Source organism: Manis pentadactyla, chromosome 11 (assembly GCF_030020395.1).
Source record: "Manis pentadactyla isolate mManPen7 chromosome 11, mManPen7.hap1, whole genome shotgun sequence".
In the NCBI taxonomy this organism is placed as follows: domain Eukaryota; kingdom Metazoa; phylum Chordata; class Mammalia; order Pholidota; family Manidae; genus Manis; species Manis pentadactyla.
Window position 1 is genome coordinate 66,808,664 of NC_080029.1, and position 14,482 is coordinate 66,823,145.

Here is a 14,482-nt window from a genome sequence, read left to right on the forward strand (position 1 = left end):
CTCGATTGCTCACAACAGTTGTAAAGATCTCGCAGGAGGGTGGGATCTAAGGACCCGTGTGGGGGCCATTTATTTTGGTTATCTAACAGGTAAGTGGGCCAATCTTGGGTACAAAGTTTGATGAATTTTTTGGGCCTGATGTCTGGAGTTAGGCTAAGAGTATTTAAATTGTCTAAAAGACATATTAGTGGGGAGTCGGCCAGCAGAGAAGATGCTCCCCCATGTGGATATAAGGGTGTTAATATATTGACTAGAGGGGCGTCCCGGCTTAGGTCAAATATCAGGTGAGATCTTGGGCTATGGGAGTCGGTCGTCACCAAGTCCCAATAGTCAAGGGACCCTGATGGGTCTCCAGCACCAGGGTTTTTGGAGAGCAGGAGAAAAGGTGAGACCCAGGCCAAGTGAGAGGGAGAGGAAAGGGTCTTGTCTTACTGCCGGCCGAGCCCTGGGACTGATGAGAGTCCCTCAAGGACCACCGGGACCATAAAGGTCTGAGTGGTGTGTCTTCCTTCCTCACAGGTGGCCCCAGGAAGTTCCAGACGATCAATGGTCAGCTTCCCATTTTGCAACCCTTGAGGTTGAGGGATTCAGAATTGGGGAACTCACTGATCTCGAAGGCAATGGTGGATGAAAGGAAGGTGATTGAGAGGATGGGTGCAGGCTGACCACTATCTCAGGGAGGTCTCAAATGGTCTCATCCTCTAACGGATGGGTGTCCCACTCCTGGTGGGGGAGTCCCATCCGAGTCATGGCACCCATAAAACACCACCGAATTCCTTAGGGGAAGAGACAACCACACCGAGAAACAAATATCCAACCAAGAGATTTATTTAGCAGTGGCAGGGTGGCTGCCCGTGAGAGTGAGAGAGCAGCAGCGTGGGCTGGGGGGCTTTGGCTTATATATCCTATTAAGGCTCTTGGCATGAGCTGGTTGGTTATGGAATCGTTGGGGTCAGCTGGCAGGACTTTATTAGTCTGCATCACAGAGTTTTCTGTGTCATGAGTGGGAAGCTGAACCTAATCTCAGGAAACCAAAACTTAATGGTTGCCATCTTAGGTTGAAGAGTGTGGGGGTCGGGCACCATTTTGACTAACACAGAACATAATTAGTAATAAAATAAAGTTCATTGGACTAAGGATTCAATTTGGTTAAACACAAATTTACATCTTTCATAAGCAAGTATTATGTAGAATTAATGTTAGCTTATTTGATCAGTAAACTTGTATAAGTTAAAAAAAAAACCCAAGTATAACAAAAACATACACTTGTCTTATATATAACACTGATAAATCAGAGAAGACATAGATGTTTTACTATCAGAAATCAAGAGCTATTCTTCTTCATGGCACACAACATTCTTAATTGATCTGAACCCAAACAAACCAATAGGCAAACAAGACTACCAAACTAGTCTCTCTTTCATGCAAAACTAGCTGTCTTTCACACAACAGACTAGATCTTTACAAATCACTAACCATTCACAGAACTCACCAAATGATCAGATCAAAACTAATTCCCAATCAATGTGCTACAAAGAGCAGGCAAGGACTCATTGCTGTAAACAAAACAAACCACAAAATTAATAGAGGACCACATTCAAATTAGAAAAATGGAAAGTCGGCAAAATTCTACCATTTTTAGAGCAAAAAAAGATGTGTCTGAGCTTTAAGCAGCACATGAGCTCTACTTACTTGGTGAAAATATACCTGATTTTGTTAGGTGACCCCACTGGGCATCTCAGTAGACCTCCAAATTGTTAAAAGACAATTTTTCTTGAAAGATAAAAATTATGCCTCTCATAAAGAAAGATTTTATGGAATTTATTAATTATGAGGGAACAAGATAGATGGTGTAACCAGCTCAAAGAAATAAAAAATCACAAATTATATGGAGTAGAGGAATGTTAAAATGAATGTACAAGTGGAAACAAAACTAGGTTCCTCCACAGTGGTAGAGAGAAGTCAGTTGACTCTCTACTGGTCAGGACAGATTTTACATCTCTAGAAACACAATTTACAGAGTTGTAAGATAGTTTCCTTAGACTTGAAATCAGATAACTCTGGAGTATATTCTCTAGAGTCTATATAATGTAGTTGCCCACCTGGGCACAATTTTTTCTCATACAAGGGACACCTCTCCCCTGAAACCAAAAGACAGGAAATAAGGATGAGTGTAAATATAGGTACATTTGTACTAAAGACAGGAAATTAAGGAAGCTCATCCCTGATAGTCTCTTTCACTTTTTTTTTCTTTCAGTGAAGCAGAACATGAGGTTATCTGCTACAAATTAAAGGAACTTGTTGCTGTGAAAGAGCCCCAAGCACAATACTATCTCACACCAGACTTGCCACAGTAACTTTATTATTTCACTAAAAGTAGCCTGCAAAAATACAGATAGGTCATCTGGGAGATTCACCAGATCATCCCTTAAATGCCTTGGCACAGGCGAATCCTCCAGAGATGTAAGGAGTTGGGTCTGGGAATCTATCACTAAGCAAGTTTGGAAAATAATGTTCTAGTACATTTTAGTTTATGAGGTTAGCTAACAGGCCTGAAGAAATAAAACCCAAGACTGGTGAGTTTTGAAAAATCCCTGGAGTTCTTTCTAGGTGGGATATTTAGGGGAAGTCCTGGGGAACTAATGGGAGGAACATGAGGGAATGGGGTATGGCCATAAACGGAGGGAGCAACAAAGGAAGGGGCCTGGTGGGGAACTCAGACAAGCTTCACTTGATGTGCAGCATGTCAGATGGAGAAGAATGGAGATGGGAGGGAGGAAAAAAAGGGGGTGACAAGCCTGATGCAGATCTGTGAAGGCTGAGAGCTCAAAACTAGGTTTTTCTCATACAAGGGACACTTCTCCCCTGATACCAAAAGACAGGGAAGAAGGATGGGTGTAAATATGGGTACATTTGTACTAAAGACAAGAAATTAAGGAAACTCATCCCTGATAGTCTCTTTCACTTTTTTTTTGAAAAGCTCTCCTGGTGACTACAACCTGCAGCCCAGGTTGATACCCTCCTTCCCCCACATGGAATTCACCAGTTTCACAACAGGTAAAGCTGGTCACTGAAGCTGTGGTTCTAATTGACTCATCTGTTCCCTGCTCAAGAGGATGTGAGGATTTGGGTTGAGTTTCTTCTTCTTTTTAATTAGAGAAAAATTCCTGATGAGTAAATGCTTTGTGGTGTTTGCCTGTTTCAATTACATCACATCACTGAATGTTCCCTTTCTGTGAATAAAAAGTATAAGGTAGACTTTTCACTTATCAGTTTGTGATATCCTGTTGTTGCACTGCAATGAGTAGAACTCAAGAATGTGGTTGTAAAATGACGGGCTTGAAGTCTTCATTCTATTTTTGTAACCTGTTTCAAATAGTATGACCTTGTAATACTACAAGTGGTGCAGTGGAAAGAGCCATGGCTTTGACCTCAGAAGATGGTCGGACTAGTCTAGAATATTTTAATCCTTAGTTCATGAACTATAAGGATGTAAACCCAAGGCCCCTGGTGTCCAAGTTCTGTGTCCCAAGAGAGAAAACTGAGAGAAAAACACCAGGAAAAGAAATGAAAGAAGAGTGTCTCTGGGACAAGGGGTGGAGAGAGGCTGTTCTCTCCTCTCTGTTGTGTCACTGGTCTGGTTTCTCCTGAAAGGGGCAGGTGGAGAAGCCAAGTGCACGCCCTGAGGGGAGAGATGGGGAGGGAGAACGGTGGCCAGAGGGGAAGAATGGAGCTGGGCCTCACGCTGAGCAATGAACAGATTTCTCCCATTCTAACCTTTCTTTACACTGATTTGGTCACACCGGTTTATTCACCCCGCTCCGGGAACATGCTTCCCCCAGAGTTACAGCCTCTTACAAGTAAAGGAGACAGAAAGGCAACTTCAAATTAGCTAAGTAAGAAAGGTCATTTGCTAGTTCATGTAACCAAACTATGAAGAGGACTGAAAGATCCAGAGACTCAGAAAACATCGACACTCCTCTTTCATTTCTTTTCCTGGTCTTACTCTCTCAATTTTCTCTTCTGGGGCACAGAACTTGGGCACCAGGGGCCTTGGGTTTACATCCTTACAGTTCATGAGCCAAGGATTAAAAATCAACCAACCAACCTACATACCACCAGACCCCTTCCCTGGGCAACATTCATCACTGTATTCTAAAATCATTAAGTGGAAGATTTGAGGGAAACACTATAATGTCGGGGTCAGGCTGACGCCCTCACCTGAACCCACTGGTTCACGCCTCAAGCTGAGACACAACAGGAAGTACACACCCTACTAATGAACCTAGCATGCTTAAAAAAATTGAACCAGGATCTAAATAGGCTTTCATATTTAACTATAAATTTTCAAGAAACAGAGGATAAACAACGAAAATATCAGTAAGAAATGAGCCAAATACAAGAACTGCGACTTTCTATAGGGCAAATATCCTGTTTCCCCAATAAATCAAAGGCATAAGAGAAATGGTGGGTGGGTGAAGGGTACTGTGAGGATAATATAGAACTAAGAGGCAAGCAACCAAATACAATGTGGGATAGAGCCTTGTTTGGATATCTATGACAAACCAACAATAAAAGGCATCCTTTAAACAATCAAAAAAATTTGGAAGTAGAGTGACTTTAGGTGATATTAAGGAATTACCTTAACTTTTCGACGTGTGATACCGCTGGGTGGTTACTTTTTAAAAAATATTCATCAGAGAGAGTGTAAGTGGGAAACAACAAACTCCCAACTGCGGCATCCTATCGCCCTGCCCTCCCAACAAGAGGACCGCCCCGCCACAGCGCGTCTCTGGCTCGCGGAGAACTCCGGAGCGCTGCGCGCGCACGGACGTCCGCCGAGACCGCTGCTCCCAGCATGCTCCGCGGCCCCAGCGCGAAGATCCGAAGACTCGCTGTCCGGCAATGAGCCCCCTTACCCAAGGTTCCCCGTATGGTCGTTTGCATGTCACACCGAGAGGTCCACAGCAGCCTATGATCAGAGCACCAAACTGCGAGCCTTGGGGGTGGATCCCCTCGTATAAAATTTCCCTGTGTGTCCCGAAGTCGCCAGGAAGGCACGCAATTTGATCGCCGTAAGTAGAAAGGAGCCATAGATCACCAGATCTTTTATAAGCTGTGAGCACACCCAAATGCCGTGCTTGCTTCGGCAGCACATATACTAAAATTGGAACGATACAGAGAAGATTAGCATGGCCCCTGCGCAAGGATGACACGCAAATTCGTGAAGCGTTCCATATTTTGTGCAGTTCTCCCAACGCCCTGCCACCTTTTGCTAATTAGTCTGAGTCAAGCACAACGTGTAACAAAAGTAAAATCTGCTTTTACTATGAAAGTCTAAGTGTACTATGAAACGCGAATGAAGTTGAGTTACACCTGGAAATTTACATGCAAATGTGCCCTTTCCACATTATCGGGGAAATAAGAAAATGTCAACTTTCATTTCCTTGATAAAATATAAAGTTCTGAAGTAAACTTATTTATGCTCTTATCTCCTTCAACAGTTCCAGAGGTCCATGTAGGTTGGCTCTTGTTCACTGCAAAAGTGGCACATGAATTGCTCGATGGATCGTTACTAAATCATTTCTAGATAGTTCACTTATATATTAATGCAAGACAACTAACCAATCCTTTTTAGAAAGAAAGTAAGCAGAAGTGCTGGCAACTACATTCTTGGGTGATACTGACACCCAAGCGTACCCGACACCTTCTCTGGGGCTGAGACGCACAAAGGTTAAGTACTGTTACCAAAAACTATAGCTATAGCCTAATAGAAGAAATCAATTTCAAGCTCACGGAAGCATGAGGTCCGGGACCAAATGAACGGTCTTACATTATCTTCGCTCACAGCCCATTTAAGGCCAGGCGGTCTCCGGCCTCTCCCACTTAAGGTGATTGAACTGGCGACTTCGGAATGTTCAGGGAAATTTGATGCAACGGAGCCCACCTCTCGAGGCCCGCATGTTTGGTGCTTTGATCGTAGCCTTGAGGACCCGTCGGGTTTACCTGCAGGGTAGGACATGCAAATGAGCACACAGGGACCCTTGGGTAAGGGGGCCCTATCTCAGGACCTAGGTCTGGGACTGCGGGGTCTCTGGTCACCTCGTTCGGGCAGCGGAGCGAGCCTGGAGAGGCGATCTCGGCGGATACCCCTGTGCGAGAGGCGCCTTCGAGGCCGGGCGAGCGAGAGACGCGCTGTCGTGGGACTGTAGTGGTCCTGAGCGGGCCGGGATAGACAGCGCAACTGAGGCGGTCTCGGCGGCCTTCCTGGAGCAGGCGGCACCCCAGCCCCCACCCTCTCAGCCAAGTCTTGAGAGCTTGCGAATCGGTTGGCTTGCTGGGCTACCAGGGCGCTGGATCACTAGGGCTCTGAGTCGCGTATGGGTCGTCCTCGCAAATACATGGAACATGCTACCGATATTTCGCTCCGTGACATAGGGACCTTGTGCCAGTGCCAGAAGGCGTTGTCCAGCTCCTGGGAAATTCCTGCGGACGAGGGACCGTTCAATTCTGGACTGTCAGCACCACACTTAAACCTGCCCGGGCTCTGTGAGCATTAGCTCGCCTACCCATGCTGCGTCCACTCTGCGCAGACGCCTGTGGGGTCGCGGGTGGAGAAGCCCGGATGGGTGGCCAGGCCCTGAACAGTGTTCCCGCTACGTCACCTTGGAGCCTGGCTTCCAACCCGCTGAAACGCAGAGCAGGCTGAAGTCCACCTATTTCGCCCGAGAGGTAGATTCGAGCGCTAAGACTGTTGGAGTTGTACTGGACAATTACTCTCCTTATACTTCCCTGCACTCTAACCTTAGCCGTGTTGTAATACAAACATGCGGGACAGACCTACTTGCAATACTGAAGATTAGTTTTAAATATTCTGATTTTAACTACTGCACAAACCATACTGCTCAAGTGATAGCCTTGCGTGTGCCAAAGGTGAAAGCCTCTGATATTGAGGTGGTTCCGGTACTCCATTTATTGAGGTGAAGTGAAGGGAATAGGTTTGCCTGCGTTATGTTAAATTGACACTCTTAGTAAGGAATATGGCATATTTACATAATGGAGTTTTACTACTTTCTTCCCCTTCCTGTGGTCGTCCTACCCTTTCTCTGAACTATGACACTATTTTGAAGTAAAAAACTGTGAAAGATCAGTAATTTTGAGAAGTTTTTTTAATCAGTACACATTTTATGGTCTACAAAAAGAAAATTGTGTGAAACCATCTAAGAGTTTCCGTTATTGCTGAGACAAAAATAGAGAAAGGAATAGAAAGCCTACAGGGATTGTCAGTAACCGATCTTTCTCTTTGTTTTTGGTTAAAATTATGTTCTTTCACAGCTTTTAAAAAGTAATGAAAATGTGTCTTCTCACCCACAAAAATTAGGCAAAAAAATAACACACCTACTGAATTAAATTGCCCAATTACAAATAAAATATGCTTTGATATATTTCTTGCAATGACCTGTCTTTCCAATAAGTCGGCAATGACTGACTTCAAAGCTATTAAGAAATAATAAATTGATGTTTGGTTTTATGATTTGAAAAAAGAGATCAGAAACCTTTCATGTTCTTTCTCTATTTAGAAACCCTACAATCAGTTTATTAAAGGGTTATACATGGATAGAGGAATCTGTAGTTGGAAGGATGGTCAGAGTTCCAGGATCATGAACTTGATGTCTCCAGGTATTACAAGCTCCTTCAGTCAGGCTACAATCCTGCATGACCACGTTTAAACCCTTTATACTCTAAAAAGAGGAAAAAGGTTTACCACATATAGGAAAAAAAAATGAATGTTGACAAGAGATAAAATCCTTTGGGGAAATCAGTGGATGTGTACAGAAATAGCAAGAAAGCATAATTTAAAAGAATGATAGCACTACTGAACAATGCTAGGTTAAAGAATTTCTCACAGAGAAGCTATGTATGACCTCCTTTAAAGCACTTAGTTCTCTTTAGACCACCGGTATTGCTAAAATTACTTCTATTATTTTGTTATTTAAATATATAAACTTAAAACCAGGTATAAACTAATTCTTATAACTGTTATAAATTCTAAAATCAAAGCAGGTTTAACAATTGAAATGCAAAACTACAAATCAATACAATTCAAATTAACAACATTCATTTATTGCAGTGAATCATATGTTTAGCTGGAACTAAATCACCACTGTTAGGTTTGATAGTGGAAAGATGTAGCCTCAGGTTCAGTCTGTACTTAATCTGTTTCTGTGTTTTGAGTAATGCAGAGCATACCAACTCACCTAAGTATGTTCTAAGAAAATTAAACCTTTGTTTACTACTCAATTTTACAGATACTAGGACACATTTTTTTCATATTTTAACATCTCTGAAATTAGGACATAGCACACAATTAGACGGGAGCTGAGAATCTATGAAATAAGGTAATTTAGGAAAATCAGGCCTCATACTTAACACTCTGCCAGTGAGCAATCCTTGAATGCCAATATATTATTGATGACTCTGAAGTTGTATTATTTATTCAAATATGTTTAGCATAATAGTATAATTAAAATCAGCACTAAATACATTTCTAATCAGATTTTGCTAAACTTTGGAACAAGAAAAGATTGACTGAAGTTAGCTTTAAGTTCTTAGAAATATTTTTTAAACTTTCTTTTTTTTAAGTTAAGGGACTTGAGGTCATAGTCAGTCCATTGAAGGTAAAAAAGAAACTAGGCTTCTCACAGTGTTTTCTTTATATCTGCTTGGGACTCTATTTGGCCAATATTCCAACAATTGTTAGCAAGAGAGAAATTAATGGATAGTCTGTATAATCAAAACTACCCACCCACCCCCAAGACAGGATTCTACAGGGAAACAAGTCTGACACAGGCATCACTGCCCTTGTGGTTTTTCAAACAGACTCAGCATCATGTTTGCCACGAATGAGGCTTGAGATGCAGAATTTCAGAGATACAATTAATAGATATTTTAAGTGTCTCAGTTACACCATTTCAAAATTGATCATAAATCAGATTTTATTTTTATTGCTTCTACCCTGTTTTCAATTTAGAATATTCAAATTACCATTAAATATTTGTATAGAATGTTCTGAAAACACTTGGCTTTTACTTGGTGCAGATACAGCATTTATATTATTCAGTTTGTGTTCATTTTCCATTAGTCCCTCCAAAAGAGTATAATACTTAGTGGCATGTCATTTTCATGATGTGAAATCAAAGTACTGATTTATTAAAAACATAAGAAACTAAAGTCTTGGTCACTGAAAATGTTATTCACATGTATATTATCACTAGGAAATACAAATTTTGCCTTCACAGACAAGAGAATAGCAGCAGATACTGGCCATTGCTATCATTTAGATTGTAGAACTTGCCAACCTAACAGCAGCCAGTTACACACACTGTCACACTGATGACCCCTTAGCTCAGTAAGAAGAAATGGAAAAAATAAATGAAAATTAATATTGAAATCTCATGGCAATGCTCTGTTATAAGCTGAATGTAACTTATTTAGATATTTTAGAGTCTGCTTATCTTAATGTTTTAAGATAATCATACCAATAAAAACGATTTGTTTTAAAAATCCTGCAGGAAAACCCTCTGACCCCTAAGAATCTCTCTGAAGACTCCAAGAGGTTCTAGATTGCAATTTGAGAAACACTATATAGGATAATATAGAAAAACCTAATTTCTGGAGTTTGTGTAGCTTTGTATTTGTTCTTGAGAAAATGACTCAAGAATTAGAAAAGGGGGGAGGTAATATCTATTGAGCACCAACTACTTGACAGGCATTTTACATATAGGATTGCATTTAATATTTGCCATTATTCTAAGAAGTAAGTATTTCCTTTTCTACAGCTGAAGAAAGTGATGCTCAAAAGAATTATGTACCCCACTTCAATTCATATAAGTAACAAAACTGGGTTGTGGGAGAGACAGCATTCAAACTCAGGATCATCAGAATTCACATCCATGCTGCTTATATTATTCTGTGATTTAATTTAACATCAGAGATGTCCTAACATAGTTTTAACCAGGAAAATCTATACGAACTATTTTGATATTCTTGGGCAATCAATACATAGAATATGGTAAGATGAAATACTTCAGTCAACTCTAGTTCTGTTTCTAGATTCTGAAGGAAAAAATTCAGTCTCAGACCAGCTCATGTCTGTCTTCCAAAATGCTTCTGGTTACCGTTAGACTACTGAAGTTTACTCATGAAATAAAAAGTAATATAATTGTTGTAGTCAGAAAAAAAAAAGGGAAAACTGCAACTATAAAAAACAATAAAACGACCCAAACCAGGACTTGTGCCTATGTTGTCCTCCATTAAAACAACTGATTCACAATTGCCGTTAGTGTTCAGTTGTTGAATACAATACAATAGAAATAAAAATAAAATATTCAGTTTTTGAAAAATAATGGAATAAAATAAATAATAATTCCATTATTTGAATGAATGTTTTATCAACCAAAATCAGCTTTCTGTTTTAGGTAATAAGCTTTTGTTTCAATAAAATATTTTTCATTTAAGAATCCCAAGGGAGTTACATAGAGTTTTAGCATATCTGAGAGTTCCTAAAAAGTAAGATCAAACTCAGTTGTTGTTTTTTTAAATGTCCAAAAATTAATTTGAGATAGAGATTCTAAAAGAAAACAGGAAAATATTTTTGCAATCTTAGAGTTAACAAAGATTTGTAAAATAGGGCACAGAGAACAGAAGCCATTAAAAAACTGATAACTGGACTTAATCAAAATTAAAAACTTCTAATAAAAAGATACAATTTTTAAAAAAATAGACAATCCAGAGACTGGAAGAAAACATTCAGGAAAATTTCACAATCAAATATGAGGAAAAGGATGTGTATCTAGATTAAATTTGGAACTCTTACAACCAATAATAAAAAGAACAACCCAAATAAAATGGGTAAAAGACTTGAACAGACTTCATACACACAAAAAAAGAGATACAGAAATGGCAAAGAAGAAAATAAGAAGATACTCACATTGGTAATTAGAAAACTGCTAGTTAAATACACAATTAATACCATTTCACATTTACTAGAATGGCTAAAACTTAAAAGATTGACAATACCAAACATTGGCAATTATGTGGAACAACTAGAACTCTCATGCATTATTGGTAGGAGTGTAAAATAATACAACTAATGAAGAATTTTTTGTCTGTTTCTTATGAAGATAATCACACTTAAACTGGGACCCATCAATTCCACTCCTACATATTTGTCCAGGTGAAATTAAGACATATGTCCACAAAGATTCATATAAAAGAGTTTACAACTGCTTCATTCATAATTTCCAAACTGGAAACACATGAAAGAATGCGTATTATATGATTCCATGAATATAAAGTTCAAGAACAAGCAAAACTAATAGATAAATCAGAACAACAGTTGGTTAGAGGAAAGGGGGAAATGGGGATTGACTAAAAGATAGTACAGGGAAACTTTCTGGATGCTGTAAAGTTATATATCTTGATCGGTGTGTTATATGGGTATATTCATATGTCATATCAACTATATACTTGAGATGTTTGCATCTTACCATTATGAATTATACTGCAATAAAAAATGCTTCAATTAAAAAGAAGAAAGTATCAGGAACAAAAGAAAGGTTTCTGAAATCTAACACTAAAGGGTTTGCTCTTTCTAAGCAATGTACCATGGTTCCTGGAACCTTACACTCCCATCTATCTAAACATACATTGATCCCATCTAACAACAAGACACTTAGTCAAGCTGTTAATGTTGCCTTTCTGGAGGCTTCATCAAGTTGAGTTGATAAATATATACATATGCTTCTGAATGGATGTGATGGATATTTTTCGATTTATATTAGCTCCTTTATTTAATAAATATTTATTGAGCACTTATGTCCCAGGCAATGTTCTAGGTACCAGTGATCAAAGCACTACCCCTCTTTCTTCATGGAGTTTCACCTTAGTGTGGAAGAGACAGATGATGAAAAAGTATAGAAATAAATAAATGAGGTAATTGCAGATGGTGATAAATACAATGAAGAAAATGAGTACTTGAAAACATTTAACTCATTTTTGAAAAAGTATGTGAATCACATATTTGAGTGTCAAATTACATGTTTAGCTCCACTATGATATCAAAGATCAATTCTTGAATACTTTTGTTCTCACTATATTTGAAATGAAAACACTTTCAAAATAGGAGAACATGAAGCCCTACTTCACTGGTGAACATTAATGTATATTTTATTTTCTTACACACTCTTTTAAAAAGGACAGATTGACAATTCACCAAACCATTACACACAAATTAAAAGCATATGGACCATGCATGTAAGTAAAGTACACCACACTGTTAAGATCCACTATCATATCTCAGCTTCACTGGGAACTCACTTTCTCCTCCAGGCTTGAATGTTTAAGGAGTAAATACTAGAAGTGACTGCCAATTTTCAAAACCTCCTGGCTTGAAATAACCCACGAAAATCAAACTACATAACCAAACCCTCATTCATCATATCATGCATGATATAGGGAGTAAAAGTTTCAGACTCTAAAATTCCATTTTACTTTTGTGCCTAGTACATTGGAATTAATTGAGGGTCATGCAGATGAGCCACATGATTTCACCAGTTTCAGCATCTATAATCACACAATTGTCTGGCTGCTTTTGTTCTCTTAAAGTTTATTTTGGTTCTCTGACATTCTAGCCCTTTGGGTTTTAGTGTTGACACTGATGAAAAGCTAAAACTGTAGTTTTATGGCATATCAACCCTTGCCATAAAACCAGCTTTCTCAAAGCCAGGTAGACCTAGGCAAGTCAAAATGTGAGTAAGATTACTTCCTATAATTTTAGTTTCTACAGTGGTTTATACCATTTTGAGAAATGATAATATCTTTCATTAGCAAACTCTATCAGCCCTTCATGGAAAACAATGGTGACAAGCATCTTTAATCATCACCTGAAAACAGAGAGAGTACCAGGACGCAGTGTGTGGTCTTCCCAGTGGCTTACTGGCAGAACTGAAATTAAACCAGAGTGCTGAATTGTCCATTTTGGGCTAATTTCTAGCATTCCCTCTTTGCTACACAATTCACATGGAAGAAAAATCATCTCTGCTGATTGTCAGCTGCCTCTACACATGATAATAATCTTTATGTTCATTCACCTTGCACAATAATGATGTGATGATAGCACTTGAGAAAACATGGAGCAGGTATTCAAGTGAAGGCAAGCAATTAAAGAGGACAACTGGGACTGCAAAGTCACCTGAACAAAAAGGTAATTACAAATCAAAATGATCATTTATATAAATAGCAATATTAATGAGTGAAGATGGACCCCTGACTTATACAATGAGGCTGAATATTATTTTTCCTATTTCATGGAAATATATCCAGTGTTTGTACTCATGTGAATAATAAAACTCAATGCATTTTTATCATTTAAAGGCAGTGTTTGAGATTGACGGTAGAAGCAGGAGAATGCCTGTTGATCAAATCTTGCTCCATGCCTTCCAACTGAAGTGTTTTACACTCTAGGCTAAGAAAGTAATTCCAAATTACCCTTAGATGATATACTTAATGGTATCTGAAGTCATCCTAAAAATGTTTCAGCCTCCTGGCTCCTTTCTTATCATAGACACATGGTCAATGAGGACATCTTTTCTGTAGATCACATGGCTCTTAACCTGTGGGGTCAGGAACACATGCTTTGGAGCAGGCATATCTGTATTTTAATATTAGCTGTGCATTTACTAGTACGAACCTGGGTTAGTTCTTTAGTTGTGCTTAGCCATAGTTCTTGAATTGAGAATAATACCAAACTCATCAAATGATTGTAAGATTAAAATATGATAACGTATGGAACATGCCAGGTCTGTAAGGTACTCAAACAACTATTGGTTCATTTCTGTGGATAAAATTATAACATTTCCAGAATATCTTGTCTGGCCTTAGTGCATCTGCATCCTCAGGGGTGGAGAGAAGTATGGCTTTAGTGCCTCTGCATATCAACAGCCATTCTTCGTGGGTGGAGAGAAGTTCATCTCCATTATCAATGGGTAATTACCTGGGCAAGGGAGGACTTATCTGAACCTGAGAGGTGAAGGGGAGGGCTGGTTTTGCTTCTGCCTGAACAGGAAAGAGAGATGGCCCAGGACTGCAGTTTGCAAGCAATAAATGGGTTTTAAACTTTATTTCTCCCTTTGACTGATTTTGGTTTTAGAAGTATTTTGCCCTGGGATTTTCTCTCCCCGGACTTACAGTTTCCCTCTGCTTCTTTCTCAGAGGTCTCACCACACTTTGTTCATATCATTAGTTATCTGTGTATGCCTGATTGTTTACCCTTCCTTAGACTAGAACTGCCTTAATTGTGAGGATGGCAAGTCATTCATCTTTGTGTCCCCTGGAGCCCACCACATAGTGTCATAAACAGAGTAGGCACTTGGAAACTATATATTAAATTTTACTTCTTGTAATATAGTACATACTCAGTAAC

The 14,482-nt window shown here is 39.3% G+C and overlaps 1 protein-coding gene and 1 non-coding gene across 3 annotated transcripts in view; one reads left to right on the plus strand and one right to left on the minus strand.

Moving 5' to 3' along the window:
* AKAP6 (A-kinase anchoring protein 6) overlaps positions 1 to 4,790 on the minus strand; it is a 631,616-nt gene extending 626,826 nt beyond the window's left edge. For both annotated transcript variants that reach the window (XM_036881256.2, XM_036881257.2), the window contains exon 1: positions 4,643 to 4,790. The gene's annotated coding sequence lies outside the window, so the exon portion shown is untranslated. The remainder of the gene's footprint in view (positions 1 to 4,642) is intronic.
* Positions 4,791 to 5,137: 347 nt separating this feature from the next.
* On the plus strand, positions 5,138 to 5,244 carry LOC118910336 (U6 spliceosomal RNA). Its single transcript, XR_005023917.1, has one exon. It is a non-coding gene; the product is annotated as a U6 spliceosomal RNA (small nuclear RNA).
* Positions 5,245 to 14,482: the final 9,238 nt, after the last annotated feature.